The sequence below is a fragment of the Eleutherodactylus coqui genome, chromosome 2 (assembly GCF_035609145.1).
Source record: "Eleutherodactylus coqui strain aEleCoq1 chromosome 2, aEleCoq1.hap1, whole genome shotgun sequence".
Taxonomy (NCBI): Eukaryota; Metazoa; Chordata; class Amphibia; order Anura; family Eleutherodactylidae; genus Eleutherodactylus; species Eleutherodactylus coqui.
This window is the reverse complement of record NC_089838.1, coordinates 52,375,898-52,390,075: the sequence shown is the minus strand read 5'-3', so window position 1 is coordinate 52,390,075 and position 14,178 is coordinate 52,375,898. Positions and strand designations below refer to the sequence as shown.

The following is a 14,178-nucleotide window of genomic DNA, read 5'->3' as shown; positions in this document are numbered from 1 at the left end:
GAATATAACCACAATAATACTACTCCCTATATACAATAATATAACTACTATATTACTACTCCCTATATAAAAGAATATAGATACTGTAATACTGCTGCCCTATGTACAAGAATATAACTACTATGATTCTGCCCATTATATACAAGAATCTAACTACTATAATACTGCCCCCATGTACAAGATTATAACTACTATAATTCTGCCCATTATATACAAGAATCTAACTACTATAATACTGTCCCCTATGTTCAAGAATATAATTACTATAATACTGTCATGTACCATGGTAGTTATATACTTGTACATAGGGGGCAGTATTATAGTAGCTATATTCTTGTACATAGGGGGGCAGTTTTATAGTAGCTATATTCTTGTACATAGGGGGCAGTATTATAGTAGTTATATTCTTGTACATAGGGGGCAGAATTACAGTAGTTGTAGTCTTCTGCATAGCGGAGCAGTGTTATAATACTTATATTCTTGTATATGGGCTGCAGTATTATAGTATTTATATTCTTATACATAGTGAACAGTATTATAGTAGTTCTATTCTTGCACATAATGGGCAGTATTGCAGTAGTTATATTCTGGTACATATGAGGTGGTATTATAATAGCTCTATTCTTGTACATAATGGGCAGTATTATAGTAGTTATATTCTTGTACATAGGAGGTAGTATTATAGTAATTATATTCTTGTACATAGAGGTAGTATTATAGTAATTATATTCTTGTACATAGAGGCAATATTATAGTAGTTATATTCTTGTACATAAGGGGCAGTATTATACTAGTTATATTCTTGTACATAGGAGCATTATTATAGTAGTTATATTCTTGTTAATAGGGGAGCATTATTATAGTAGTTATATTCTTGTACATAGGGAGCAGTATTATAGTAGTAATAGTCTTGTACATAGTGTGCAATATTATAGTATTTATATGCTTGTACATGGGTAGCAGTATTATAGTTGTTATATTCTTGTACAAAGGGGCAGTATTATAGTAGGTCTATTCTGTTGCATAGTGGGCAGTATTATAGTGGTTATATTGTTGTGTATTGGAGCAGTATAATAGTAGTTATATTCTTGTACATAGTGGGCATTATTATAGTAGTTTTTTTTCTTCTACATAGGAGCAGTGTTGTAGAAGTTAAATTCTTGTACATACAGAGCAGTATTATAGTAGTTGTATTTTTGTACATAGGGAGCAGTATTATAGTTATATTCTTGTACATATGGGGCAGTATTATAGTAGTTATATTCTTGTTAATGGGGAGCAGTATTATAGTAGTTACATTCTTTTATATAAGAGAGCAGTATAATAGTATTTCTATTCTTGTACATAGGAGCAGTATTATAGTAGGTCTATTGTTTTACATAGTGGGCAGTATTATAGTGGTTATATTGTTGTATATTGGAGCAGTATTATAGTAGTTATATTTTTGTACATAGGGAGCAGTATTATGGTAGTTATATTCTTTTATATAGGATAGCAGTATTATAGTAGTTCTATTCTTGTACATAATGGTCAGTATTATAGTAGTTATATTCTTGTACATGGAGAGCAGTAATATAGTAATTCTATTCTTGTATATAGTAACATAGTATGTTAGGCTGAAAGAAGATAATGTCCATCTAGTTCAGCCTATTTCCACCCCCTAGTTTATCCAGATCAAGGCAAGAACCCCAAGAGGCAGAAGGCAATTAACCCATTTGGGGAAAATTTCTTCCCGACTCCATATTGGCAATCAGAACAATCCCTGAATCAACCTTTGATAGCTCACTGTAAGACCCTGAGCTACAAACCCGCTAGTCACCTAATGTGTATATCCTGTAATATCCTTCCGCTCGAGAAAGATATCTAGTCCCCTTTTAAACCCCTCAATGGATTTTGCCATTACCATGTCCTCAGGAAGAGCGTTCCACAGTAAAGAACCCCCCTCTGTGTTGGTGATGAAACTTGCTTTCTTCTAGACGTAACGAATGCCCTCTTGTTACGCAGCCCTGGGTTTAAACAGATCATGGGAGAGATCCTTGTATTGTCCCCTCATGTATTTATACATAGTTATTTGATCGCCCCTTAGCCGTGTAGGGGGCAGTATTATAGTAGTCCTGTTCTTGTACATAGAGGCAATATTATAGTAGTTATATTCTTGTACATAGTAGGCAGTATTATAGTAGTTATAATCTTGTATATAGGAGAGCATTATTATAGTAGTTCTATTCTTGTACATAGGAGTAGTATTATAGTAGTTCTATTCTTGTACATAGGGGTCAGTATTATAGTAGTTATATTCTTGTACAAAGGGAGGAGTATTATTGTAATCATATTCTTCTATATAGGGAGCAGTATTGTAGTATATTCTTGTACATAGGGGGCAGTATTATAGTAGTTATATTCTTGTACGTAGGGAGCAGTATTATAGTACCGTATATACTCGTATAAGCCTAGTTTTTCTACACATTTGTTTGTGCTGAAAAAGCCCCCTACCGCTGCCTTAGAATTTTTCTCTGCTGTCATCTCCTTGCTCGGCTTTCAAATCCCCCACCATCAGCGCTTTGGAAGGAAGCGCTGTGATTGGATTGGGTGCCGGCCAATCACACCTGGCGCTTGATCATTCACAGCCAATCACAGCGCTGACTACAGGGAATGACGGAGCCGAGCAGAGAGGACAGCGGGGGGGATTCTAGCAGCTTGCCGCACCGCCACTAGGGGCACAGACGCCGGCTGGGAGGTGAGTATGGAGTTGTTGTTTTTTTTTGTACCCAGCATATACTCGAGTATAGCTCGAGTTATACTTGAGTCAATAATTTTTACCAGTTTTTCGTGGTGAGACTTATTGACTCGTCTTTTACTCGGGTCGGCTAATACTCGAGTATATACGGGTAGTTATATTCTTGTACGTAGGGATCAGTATTATAGTAGTTATGTTCTTATATAGGGGGCAGTATTATAGTAGTTATATTCTTGTACATAGTAGGCAGTATTATAGTAGTTATAATCTTGTATATAGGAGAGCATTATTATAGTAGTTCTATTCTTGTACATAGGGGGCAATATTATAGTAGTTATATTCTTGTACATAGGAGCAGTATTATAGTAGTTATGTTCTTGTACATAGGAGCAGTATTAAAGTAGTTATGTTCTTGTACATAGGAGCAGTATTAGTTATGTTCTTGTACATAGGAGCAGTATTATAGTAGTTATATTCTTGTACATAGGAGGCAGTATTATAGTAGTTATATTCTTGTACATAGGGGGCAATATTATAGTAGTTATATTCTTGTACATAGGGGGCAATATTATAGTAGTTATATTCTTGTACATAGGGGGCAATATTATAGTAGTTATATTCTTGTACATAGGAGCAGTATTATAGTAGTTATGTTCTTGTACATAGGAGGCAGTATTATAGTAGCTATATTCTTGTACATAGGAGCTGTATTATAGTAGTTATGTTCTTGTAAATAGGAAACAGTTTCTCAGGTAAATTGGTTAATGGACGAGTTTCTATGTCTGAGAGGAGAACATGAAATCTTTGCTTTACTCTGAGATGATGAGAGTGACTTTCAGTACACAAGATGTGTATTAATCAGTATATGTTTATATATAATTTTCGCTGCAGCGTTTGCAATAATATCATTGTGATGTTACTCTTTCATGTTGGTGACATTCTTGAGACGTGAAGCGCATTACACTTTTAATCTGTTCCTGGATTGAAGTATTACAGTAAAGGTTAAGCGTCCGCATCGTGCGATTTTTATGTACAGGTCTCTGCATAGTGTACACAAGGTGACTGCAGGTAAATAAATGATATGTTGGTGACTGTGCTACTTTTTCCATGTTGGAGAGATGGCGCACACGTGTCTTAGCAGCATGGCATGACCCAGCATAGTGCTGTTATCTGCCCCTTTGAAGCGTGACTGTGCACGGTGACCTTCACTGATGAACGTGTCGCCAGATACCAAGTTGCTGTGGCAACAAGAATGTGCTGTCATCCTGAGCGCTTAATCTTCTAAATAATGTCCCATCTGTTTTTTCCTGTGAATGGGTTTGAACAGTGTGAACAGCCCTGATCTGTTATTAAGGGGAGGGGCTGCCAACCCTGTTTGTCACCTCTGCATATAGTTAGAGGCGGCTGTTTATGTCCAGGTAATGTAACCAATAACGAATGTTCATGATCACGATCTATGCATCTGATTGGAGAATGAATCTTTAAGTATCTGCGCTGCAACCAAGGCTAATAATGTGATTAGATCTGAGTTTGTATAGCATAATTATGTTCCGCCATCTAGTAATAAGGGCCTCAAAGTCTTAAATTAAATTGAATGTTTCAGTGCTGTTACCATGAAAAATCAGTATAAAGCAATCCATAGAAGACTGGGAGGAGGGGGATGCAGCTGCAGCATCTATTCCTCAGTGTTTCTATAAGACTGCATGCTGTGAGAGGGGAGAAAGAGCAGCAAAGTGGAGGAAAAAGGCTCAATATTTGCAAGTGGGATTTAAGATTTTTGGCTATAAATGCAGACTCGCCAATACTAATGTTAATGTTGGAAGATTAGAGAGGCATCTAATAGTAGTTTAGCCTTGAAAATAACACTTTAACCTCTTAGTGATATAATCTATTTTGGTCCTAAGAACATCCTGCACTGAGCAGGGGATTGGACCAGATAACCCTGGAGGTCCCTTCCAACTTTAGCATTCTATGATTCTAAGATGATTTTTTTTTTATTACATCTGTGCCTTGTCATATGTATGTGTGTATAAATATATGCCTTTTTTTTTCTTTCCATTTTTGTTTTTTTCTTCCCCCATTTAAAAAATCGTTACTCCTTTATTTATCCATCGACGTCGCTGTATGAGGGCTTGTGTTTTGCAGGACGAGTTGTATTTTTCGATGGTGCTATTTAATGTACCATATAATGTATTGAAAAACTTTTAAAGAATTCTAAGTGGAGTAAAAGGAAAAAAAACAACATTCCGCCGCCTTTCAGTGCATCTTGTTTCTACGGCGCACAAACTACAACAAAACTGATATGATAACTTTATTCTATGGGTCAGTATAATTACTACGATACCAAAAACTTGTACTACTGTACTACTATTTAATTTTTACTTCAAAATGTATTTTATTAAATTTTTCTGAGGTACAAACAGTATGAAATTGAAATTTTCTGCAGTACGTACAGTATGAAATTAGAGCTTACAATAGTACAAGCTTTGTAAAAAACCTCTTCTCGTTTGACTAAGCCGCCGTTAACTCCGTGCTTCGGGAGGACGTCAGACTTGTCCCTAATGGCTGTTGTTAGTAATATCGCGGCATAGACCTTGCTGATGGTCTTTACTTGGAAGCAGTTTACCCGTAAAACTTTCCCACTCACCCGCCCACCCCAATCAATTGCTATCAATACCCGCTTGGTATAGACTGAGTGTTCTATAACTTATTACTTATATAACGTTATGAGCTTTAAGTAAAAGAAAACAAATCACAAAAACCACAACAAAACAAACGCAAAAAACACAACAAAACAAAAACAAAACAAAAAGAGAGAAGTAAGGCCGCCTGCAGACGAGCGGGTCGGATCCGGCAGCGAGAAATCTCGCCGCGCGATCCGACCCCAGAGCCTGCAGGGACGAGCGCGTACTCACCCACGCCTGGCGGCCCCGGCTCTTTGATGTGCCGGCTGCCGCGCAGCCGGCGCATGCGCAGACCGGAGCCGGCGGCCAGGTGAGTGCGTGCCCCGCAGAAAATTAGAACATGCCGCGGTTTGTTTGCCGCGCGAGATTTCGCGCGGCCAAACCGCGGCCGTCTGCATAGGAGTGCGTATTGTAATGCACTCCTATGCAGACTTTCAGCGGCGGAAATCCCGCGGGAAATCCCGCGGCGGGATTTCCGCTCGTCTGCAGGCGGCCTAAGAAGGATAAAGAGAAAATAATAACATTGTGTGTGTACATATATAACAGACAATAAAGAAGGGGGAAGAAGATGGGGGGAAAAAGGGAGGGTGGGGGGGGGAGATGGTCCTGGTCCCGTTTCCATGGCCCCGCACATAAAACATGGGATTAGTTAGGCAAAGCTCCACTCACCAGCCACTGTCCAAACCCCGTGGTGTTGCGGAATGTCAACCAGGGCTCCCATGTAGCGTGGTATGCTGAATATTTCTCGTCATCTTTTGCTCTCAACTCTTCCATATGGCCTATCTCGTCCAGGGCGGTCACCCAGTTCACCCTTGTGGGGGGTTCACGGGATCTCCACAATCTCGGTATCACTGTTCTCATAGCTAAGAGGAAGAATCTTAGGGAGCCATTCTTGTTTGCTCTTATTGACCCCGGAAGGATCGACAGGAGGGCCATCTCGGGTGACAGCACCAAAGAGTCCCTGTTCAGGGCGTTATGTAAGGACTCGATTTCCCTCCAGAGTGTCCTGACCTGCGGGCAGGACCACCATATGTGTGAAAGTGTGCCCACCTCTCTCTGGCACCTCCAACACAGATCAGACACCCCAGGGTAACATCTAGCCAGGCGCACAGGGGTGCGATACCATCTCGTTAGCAGTTTGTAGTTGAGCTCCTGATGGCTGCTCGAGATTGTCATCTTATGGGTCAGGCATATGGCCTTGGCCCAGTCCTCCGTAGTCAGCTCTCTTCCCAGCTCCTTTTCCCACGCCCTCTTAGACCCACCTCCAGGGTCCAGTCCCCCCCCGGCCACCAAAAAGCTATAGACCGCGGAGATCTCTCCTCTTGTCCTCTGAGGTCCCCCACACATCCCTTCGAAAGGGGTGTCTGGTGCCGTCAACTCCAAGCTCGGACCCAGGGCTCGTACATAGTGACCAATCTGGTAGTGTTGGAACCACGCGCCTGTCACCCGCTCTCTGCTCCCCAAGAGAACGTCCAGTGGTATTAGGCCCTCTCCGTCCACCATGTCCCTAACCCTGGGCAACTCAACACCCAGCCCGTCAAGTATGGGCAAACCTGTGTCTCCTTGAGGAAAATCTGGGTTCCCTCTCAATGGTGTCCAGGGCCCGGGGACTCTCACCAGGCCACCCCTCACCGCGAAGCTGTCCCACGCTTTCAGTAAAGAGCTTATAAAAGAGGAGACTTTAACGCCCCTCCTTCCTAGCCCGCCGCGTAGCCAGAAAAGTCCCTGGATCCTCCCTGTCGCTAGCTCTTGCTCCAGTTCTACCCATCGTTTAGTTGTCCCCTCATGTACCACGTCTAGCACCGTTCTGCAAATGGCAGCTCTATAATAGAGTAGCAAGTCCGGCAGACCCGTTCCGCCTCTTTTTTTTGGTTGGGTCAGTAGTCTGTAGCTTAGGCGCGGTTTAGTTCCCCCCCCACACGAAGTGTGTCACTGCCTTTTGCAGTTTTACAAAGAAATTCCTCGGAACTTGTATGGGTAGTGTTTGAAATATATACAGGAGTTTAGGAAGGGAGTTCATTTTAATGACGCTAATCCTGCCAAACCACGAGAGAGTCATTGGCCTCCACCTCTCGAAGTCTTTTATCATAGCAGAATATATAGGTTCGTAATTTAAGTCATAGGTCTTCCCGGGGTCCGTAGGGAGTATCACCCCCAGGTATCTAATGTTGTCCTCTCGCCAGCTCAGGGGGAATAGGTGTTTAAGCCGCGTGATTTCCGACGTCGGGAGTGTAATATTTAGTATGTCTGATTTTTTCAGGTTGATCTTGAAATTGCTGACCCGACTATATCTATCAAACTCCTTGAGGATAGCGGGCAATGCCCGGTTGGGGTTGGTAATGTATACTAATAGATCATCAGCAAACAAGGCGACTTTATGCTCCTGCTTCGTTGTTTTGTAACCCAGTATTTCCTTGTTTTCCCTTAAGGCGTTCGCCAGTGATTCCATAACCAGGGCGTATAGTGTCGGGGACAGCGGGCAGCCCTGTCGCGTTCCGTTCTTTATGTTAATTGGGTTAGATAGCCTCCCGTTGACGCGTATCTGTGCTGTTGGGTTATTGTAAAGGGCCATTATCCAGTTAATCACCCTATTTGCCCAGTCCGACCTTCCTTAACGTAGCCTCCAGGAACCTCCAGTTTACGCGGTCGAAGGCCTTTTCGGCGTCCACCGAGAGGAGGCAGAGCGGGATATTTTCTTCTCGTGCTCTCCCCATTAATGCTAGGGTCCGTATCGTGTTGTCCCTAGCTTCTCGTCCCGCTACAAATCCTACCTGATCTCTATGGACTAATCCGGGGACGATAGGACGTAAGCGCGTGGCTATCGTTTTAGCAAATAATTTGGTGTCAACGTTTAATAAAGAGATTGGGCGATAATTTCCGCAAGCCATGGGGTCTTTACCTGGTTTTGGGATAACTGTAATGATCGCCTGTAAGGCTTGGTACGGGAATGGGCATCTTTCAGAAACTGCATTAAAGGCTCTGCCCAGGAGAGGTACCACCAAGTCCCCACATGTCTTGTAGAACCTAGGGGTGAAGCCATCCGGCCCCGGGCTCTTCCCTATTTTCAAATTTTTAATTTCTGTTAGTATTTCTTGATCTAACATGTCTTCCTCTAGTAGCTCCTGTCTCTCCATTGGGATCATTGTTGGTGCATGTTTTTGTAGGTATTGGTCTATCGCGGTTGTTTCGACTGTCCCCCCAATGTTGTATAGCTCGCCATAGTATTCTCTGAAACATTCCAGGATGTCGCTTGTAGTGTGGACCTTGCCCTTGTTTACTGAGTTCATTGAGAAAATATGTGCCTGGCTTTCCCGCGGGTTTAGCGCCCTAGCCAACCAAGAGCTACATTTATTGCTATACTCATAATATCCTCCTTTCGCTCTATCCCTCAGATGCAGATAGGTCTGGTCCATAATCCCTAAAATTTGCTGGCGTAGTGTTGATATCTCCGCTTTTAAAGACGGGGATGCGTTAGTCTTATTGGCCTGTTCCGTTTTTTCCAGCTGGGATATCAAGTTCGCCAGTTTAGCTACCCTATCCTTCTTAAGTCTTGACCCGTGGGAGATGAAGACCCCCCTCAGGACGCATTTTAGGGCTTCCCACTGGATGGTTGGGGAGGTTGTGTCCGTTTTGTGGGTTTCTATAAAAGATTCTATTGTTTGTCTGATCTCCTGCAGGCAGCAAGGGTCGCCCAGGAGGTTGTCATTCAGTCTCCATGTGTTTAGTCCCCTTACCGCCTCCCCCCCCAATAGGGCCCCATATACAGGCGCGTGGTCCGACCAGATGAAGTTACCTATAGAGCACCTAGGTTTCCAGTCCAACAGGCCGTGGGAGACAAATAAATAGTCCAAACGTCCATAACTATTATGGGCGATGGAGTGATGGCTAAAGTCCCTGATCTCCGGGTGTAGTGTTCTCCAGAGATCAACGAGTTTAAGCTCGGATAATCTTCTCCGCAACCTACGCAGGGCTACCGGGGAGAGACTGGACTTACCCGTCGATGTATCCAGAGCCGCGTCCCAGACCAGATTGAAGTCGCCGCCCAGCACTATGTACGATCCCTCTGCGAATTGGTCCAGTTCCCCCATAACCCGACATCCGAAGGCAATCTGACCTGTGTTGGGGAAATAGACGTTAGCCACCGTTATTATGCGGCATCCTAGGTCAACTCTGAGAAAGATGTATCTGCCCTCGGGATCCGCTCTAGAGGCCAGGACTCTGTGGGGGAGATTCTTATGAATTGCAATGGACGTGCCACAGATTTTCTTATCTGGGTGTGTACTGTGGTACCAGCTTGTGTAGTATTTATTGTTACTCTTAGGAATGTGGTCTTTTCTATAGTGCGTCTCCTGTAACATGACTATCATGATTTTCTTTTTATGCATATGGGACAGAACTTGGCCTCTTTTGGCCGGGGCGTTTATGCCTCTGACGTTAAATGTGCAAAAGGATAGGTTTGTCATGGCGGTATATTGACGGTTGAGCAAGGTGTTATTGCTGTCCATGGGGCTCGGGACCAGGACGAGGGATAGAAAAAGGAAAAGGGAGACATTAATAGTGGGAAGAAAGTAGGGGAATAAAGGGTGGGGTGACAGAAAATGAACATTCTGTCGACTAGGTCACACATTCCTAGTCTAGCTGGCGGGGAGCCGACCATCGGTCAGCTATAGACGGCACTGTCGTGACGTCAACCCGGAGAGAAGGGGAGATCACCGAAACCAAATGGCCCGGGCCTCCCGCCATCCCCGCCGACAAACCCTGAGGTCAACCATATGGCTCGTGTCTTTAGGCAACTTTGATAACAGTAGTAACATAACAGCAGTTATAACATAGTAGTGCGCATAACCAGTCATCAGGCCTTCAAATAACGTTGCAGTCTACTGGTTCATGGCCATGCATATTTAGCGCTGTGGGCGTGTCCAGACGGCGCTGTAGGTCTAGAATCGGCGGCTCGCAACAAGTCGCCGGGAATCAGCTACTTTGGTCGTGTGACAATCAGCGTTGTGGTTTGCTGGTGTGGTTTCTGGGCCCAGGACCCCGGGGTCCCACCTCGTGCCAGGTGTCCCTGGGCCCAGATATGGGTAGTGATGGAAGGTGGGGCCAATCCGGCAGTGCCACCATTGGGAGCTCCAGAGTGCCTAGGAATCTAGGGAGGTCAGCTGGTGATCTAAAAGTTCCTGTCTTGCCGTTCCTGGTGGCCGTGAGCTGGAAGGGGTAACCCCACCGGTACAGGATTTTGTTAGCTTTTAGGACATCTAGCAGGGGTCGTACGGCTCTGCGCAATTGCAGGGTGCGTCTTGCTAGATCTGAGTAGATTGCTATAGGGACCCCATTGTGGGTTAGAGTGTCCTTTCTGTCGCGGGCGCACTTCATGATGGCTTCCTTTTCTTTGAAATAGTGTATGCGGCATACGACATCCCGTGGCCTATTAGGGTCATCCGGTTTGGGGCCTAGAGTCCTGTGTATGCGATCGATTACGACCGGTTGGTCAGGGCTGCGTTTTAGTAGTGAGCTAAAGAAATTACGTGCCCAGTCCTCTAGTTGGGAGGGTAACACCTCCTCGGATAAACCTCTCAGCCGTAAGTTATTGCGCCTGTGGCGGTTCTCAAGATCATCGATATGTGCCAATATGTCTGCCATTTGTAGGGCTTGCGCATTGATTACTTGGCTGTGAGTATCGAGTGTGGAAAGGACTTTTTCCTGTGTCTCCTCCACCGCGTTTACGCGGTTCCCCACATGTTTAAGCTCTTGATGTAAAAGGGATAGCGCCTCTTTGTGTGAGGCCTCCAGCCTCTGGAAGTCCCTTTTTGTCGGGAGAGATCTCAAGTGCTCTTTCCAATTCCAGTCATCATCAGATGAGGAATCGTTTGGGGAAGTCGGGCGGCCTGGTGTATTTTTTATTGTTGTGGCGCTGCTCCTGCGTGTTTGTTGTGGGCGACTACCACTCCCACCTGGCAAGGTGTGAGTGTCCCCTGGATTACTTAGCTGCTGCAATGCTCGTTTTGCATCTGTGCCCCCCTTCTGGCTTTGTGGCTGGCTGTAACTCTCTGCTGGGGGTTGTGGTGTAGCAGAGCCCTTGGTGTGGTCTGGGCTCCCCTTGTTATGTGTGTGGGCTGCACACAATCCCTTGTTCTGGGAGTGCATGTGCCCATCAGAGAGTTCCTTGTCTGCCCCCTGTGGTGCATTGCTGTGCTGGGCTGAGCGTTCGGGGCCCCCCTCTGATATGGCGGCAGTCCGTGGGGAAGATACAATGTCCCCCCCGTCAGCCCCGGAGCCCGCACCCGGTGTTTCATTGCACTTATCTGTCCCTGGTGGTGCTAGTGGTGCCAGCGCTCCTGCCTCCTCTGCTCCGCTTGTCCCCCCGCTGTCTCCGCTGGGCTCCATGTGCTTCGGGTGCACGTGTTCCGGCGCCATCTTGGATGCAGAAGCCGGCGGTCCGCGGCCGCTGAAGAAGCGTTCTATGCGCCGCGGCTCGTCCTCCGCTGCCTCCTGTGTCTTCCCCGCTGTTCTCCTCTTCCCCATGGTGCTGTCAGGTGTCTTTTCGTGCCGTCTGGATCACGGTAGGCTGTGTTTGCCAGCGGTTGCTGCGGGAGCCCGGCAGGGACGCGTCTCACTCCGGCATCGGCAAGCTCCGCCCTACTATTTAATTTTTAAAAATTTTCTGCTGCCATCTTCTGCGCGCAATAACTTTTACATTTTTTTTCATCGTCCTAATTGTGCGAGGTCTCGTTTTTTGCGGAATGTCCTGTAGTCTACGTTGGTACCATTTCGGAATACATACGACTTTTTTGATCGCTTTTTATTGCATTTTTTCTGGGAGACAGGGTGACTGAAAATCTGCATTTCTGGCGGTCTTTTTTTTTTTTTGGTACCGTTCTAACACGGTACCAAACTTTTTTATTTTTCTGACAACACGGCCGTATGAGGGCTTGTTTCCCGAAGTGGCGAGCTGTAGTTTTTATTGGTATCATTTTTTGGGTACAGATGCTGTACTTTTATTACTTTGTGTTCTTTTTGGTCACCCTCTCTTCAAGAAAAAAATTTACAGAAAGGGGTCAAAACGTTGTAGACACGAATAGATAACGCAGTACGTCCCGTAAAAGACAGGTCCTTACACAACCCTATTAATGGAAAGGGGTAAGGGGCAGGGACTTATTTGTTTAGTGCCAACTTATTCTGCAGCGCTTTCAGGTAATTTATTACCCCCCAGTAAGCTGGGTGCTCATTTTACTAACCTCAGAAGGATGGAAGGCTGAGTCAACCTTGAGCGGGCTACCTAAACCATGCAGAAATTGAACTTGCAACCTTCAGGTCGTAAGTGAGAGGTTAGGACTGCATACTGCTGCCTTAACACTCTGCGCCACACAAGGCTCATAAAGATGATAGTCATGAAGGCCAAAACATAGCAACAGAAAATATTTTTTAAGACGCTTAATTTTTAAAAGCTGTACAGCAAAAAAAACTATATTGGTATAGTTCTCTTACTGACCCACATAATGGAATTGTAATGTCATTTTATAGTAGTGTATACACAGTAGAAATTAGACACCCCCAAGATTGCAGAATTGCGGGGTTTTTTTTCAATTTGATCGCCCAATAAGTTTCTCCTGTGCCATATGCTAATCAGCCTTGGGCTGTTCAATGGGCAGTCCGTCTTTTCCAGTGGTCTGGGCTTTTTTCTAGCCTTTTCTGCTAAAAACCACCCCCTTTTTAGCTGAGTGATGCCTCCAGCTCTCCCTGCTGGAGATATTTTGCCTTCCACCTCCAATGCATCGCACTGAGTGATTGGGCGCATGCGCAATGTCTGGACTCCTAACCTTTGCTGATGAGTCTCATAAGAGCAAAACAGATCTCTCCATAGAGGAGGAGCTTCAGTCAGCTTATAAATTCTTCTACCTTTACTGGAGTTTTTCTTTGCCCCAGCAGCATTTTTTGTTTCTCTGTGCATTCCTGCTACTTTTCCTCACTATTACCCTCACTCTACCCTATCCAACAGGGTTCCTAATCTGATGAGGTCTACAAGACTAAAACAGATCTGTCCACATATATGTGTCTCTGACTAATTGGAAGGAAACCTTGTCCCTTTATTTATGAATATTGGCATATATTGTGCCAATTCTTTTTTTAACTCGACAGTCTTAAATTGTGCCAAATTTACAAAAGTGGCGCATGGACTTGTAAATTTGGAACAATTTATGCTGCATCGAAAATAGGAAAGATGTACCAATTTTCGCAGAGCAGTGCTGCGTATGCAAAAAATGCACCAATTTGTATTCCAAAATACATTTTGCGTCAGAAATTCAATTCTGCTTCATGTACTAAGATAAAAAAAAGTTAGCCAGTAGTCTAATTACTGATTTTAATGCAAAAAATTGGGGCAAAATGTATCTTGATTGAGACCAACTTTCATTAGGATTGTTAACACCAGTGTTTATTGACACTCTCTTGTGATAACGCTTCATAAATGTGTTGGAAAGATAGACAGAGGCTTACAACATCTTTTTTTGTTTGGGGGAGGGGGAGTTGGCGAGCTTCTTTGTGGTGCAAACTGTGTGTACATTTATCTAAAACTCTGTTCGCCCTTATTCTGGCACAGTTTTAGATACCAATTTGTTGGGAACATATTCATGAATAAGGGACACTGATTTACACTAGAGCGTCTCATATGGCTGGGCCAGCTGTTGCAAAGCTGCAACTCCCAACAAACCAAATGACCCGCATGAATAAACACCTCTAGCCTGTGTTGTAGTATAATAA

At 44.3% G+C, this 14,178-nt stretch overlaps 1 protein-coding gene across 2 annotated transcripts in view; it reads left to right on the top strand.

The window, feature by feature from the left end:
* The window catches only part of CACNA2D4 (calcium voltage-gated channel auxiliary subunit alpha2delta 4), a 251,480-nt gene that overhangs the window by 154,324 nt on the left and 82,978 nt on the right, over positions 1-14,178 (top strand). The window lies entirely within an intron of this gene.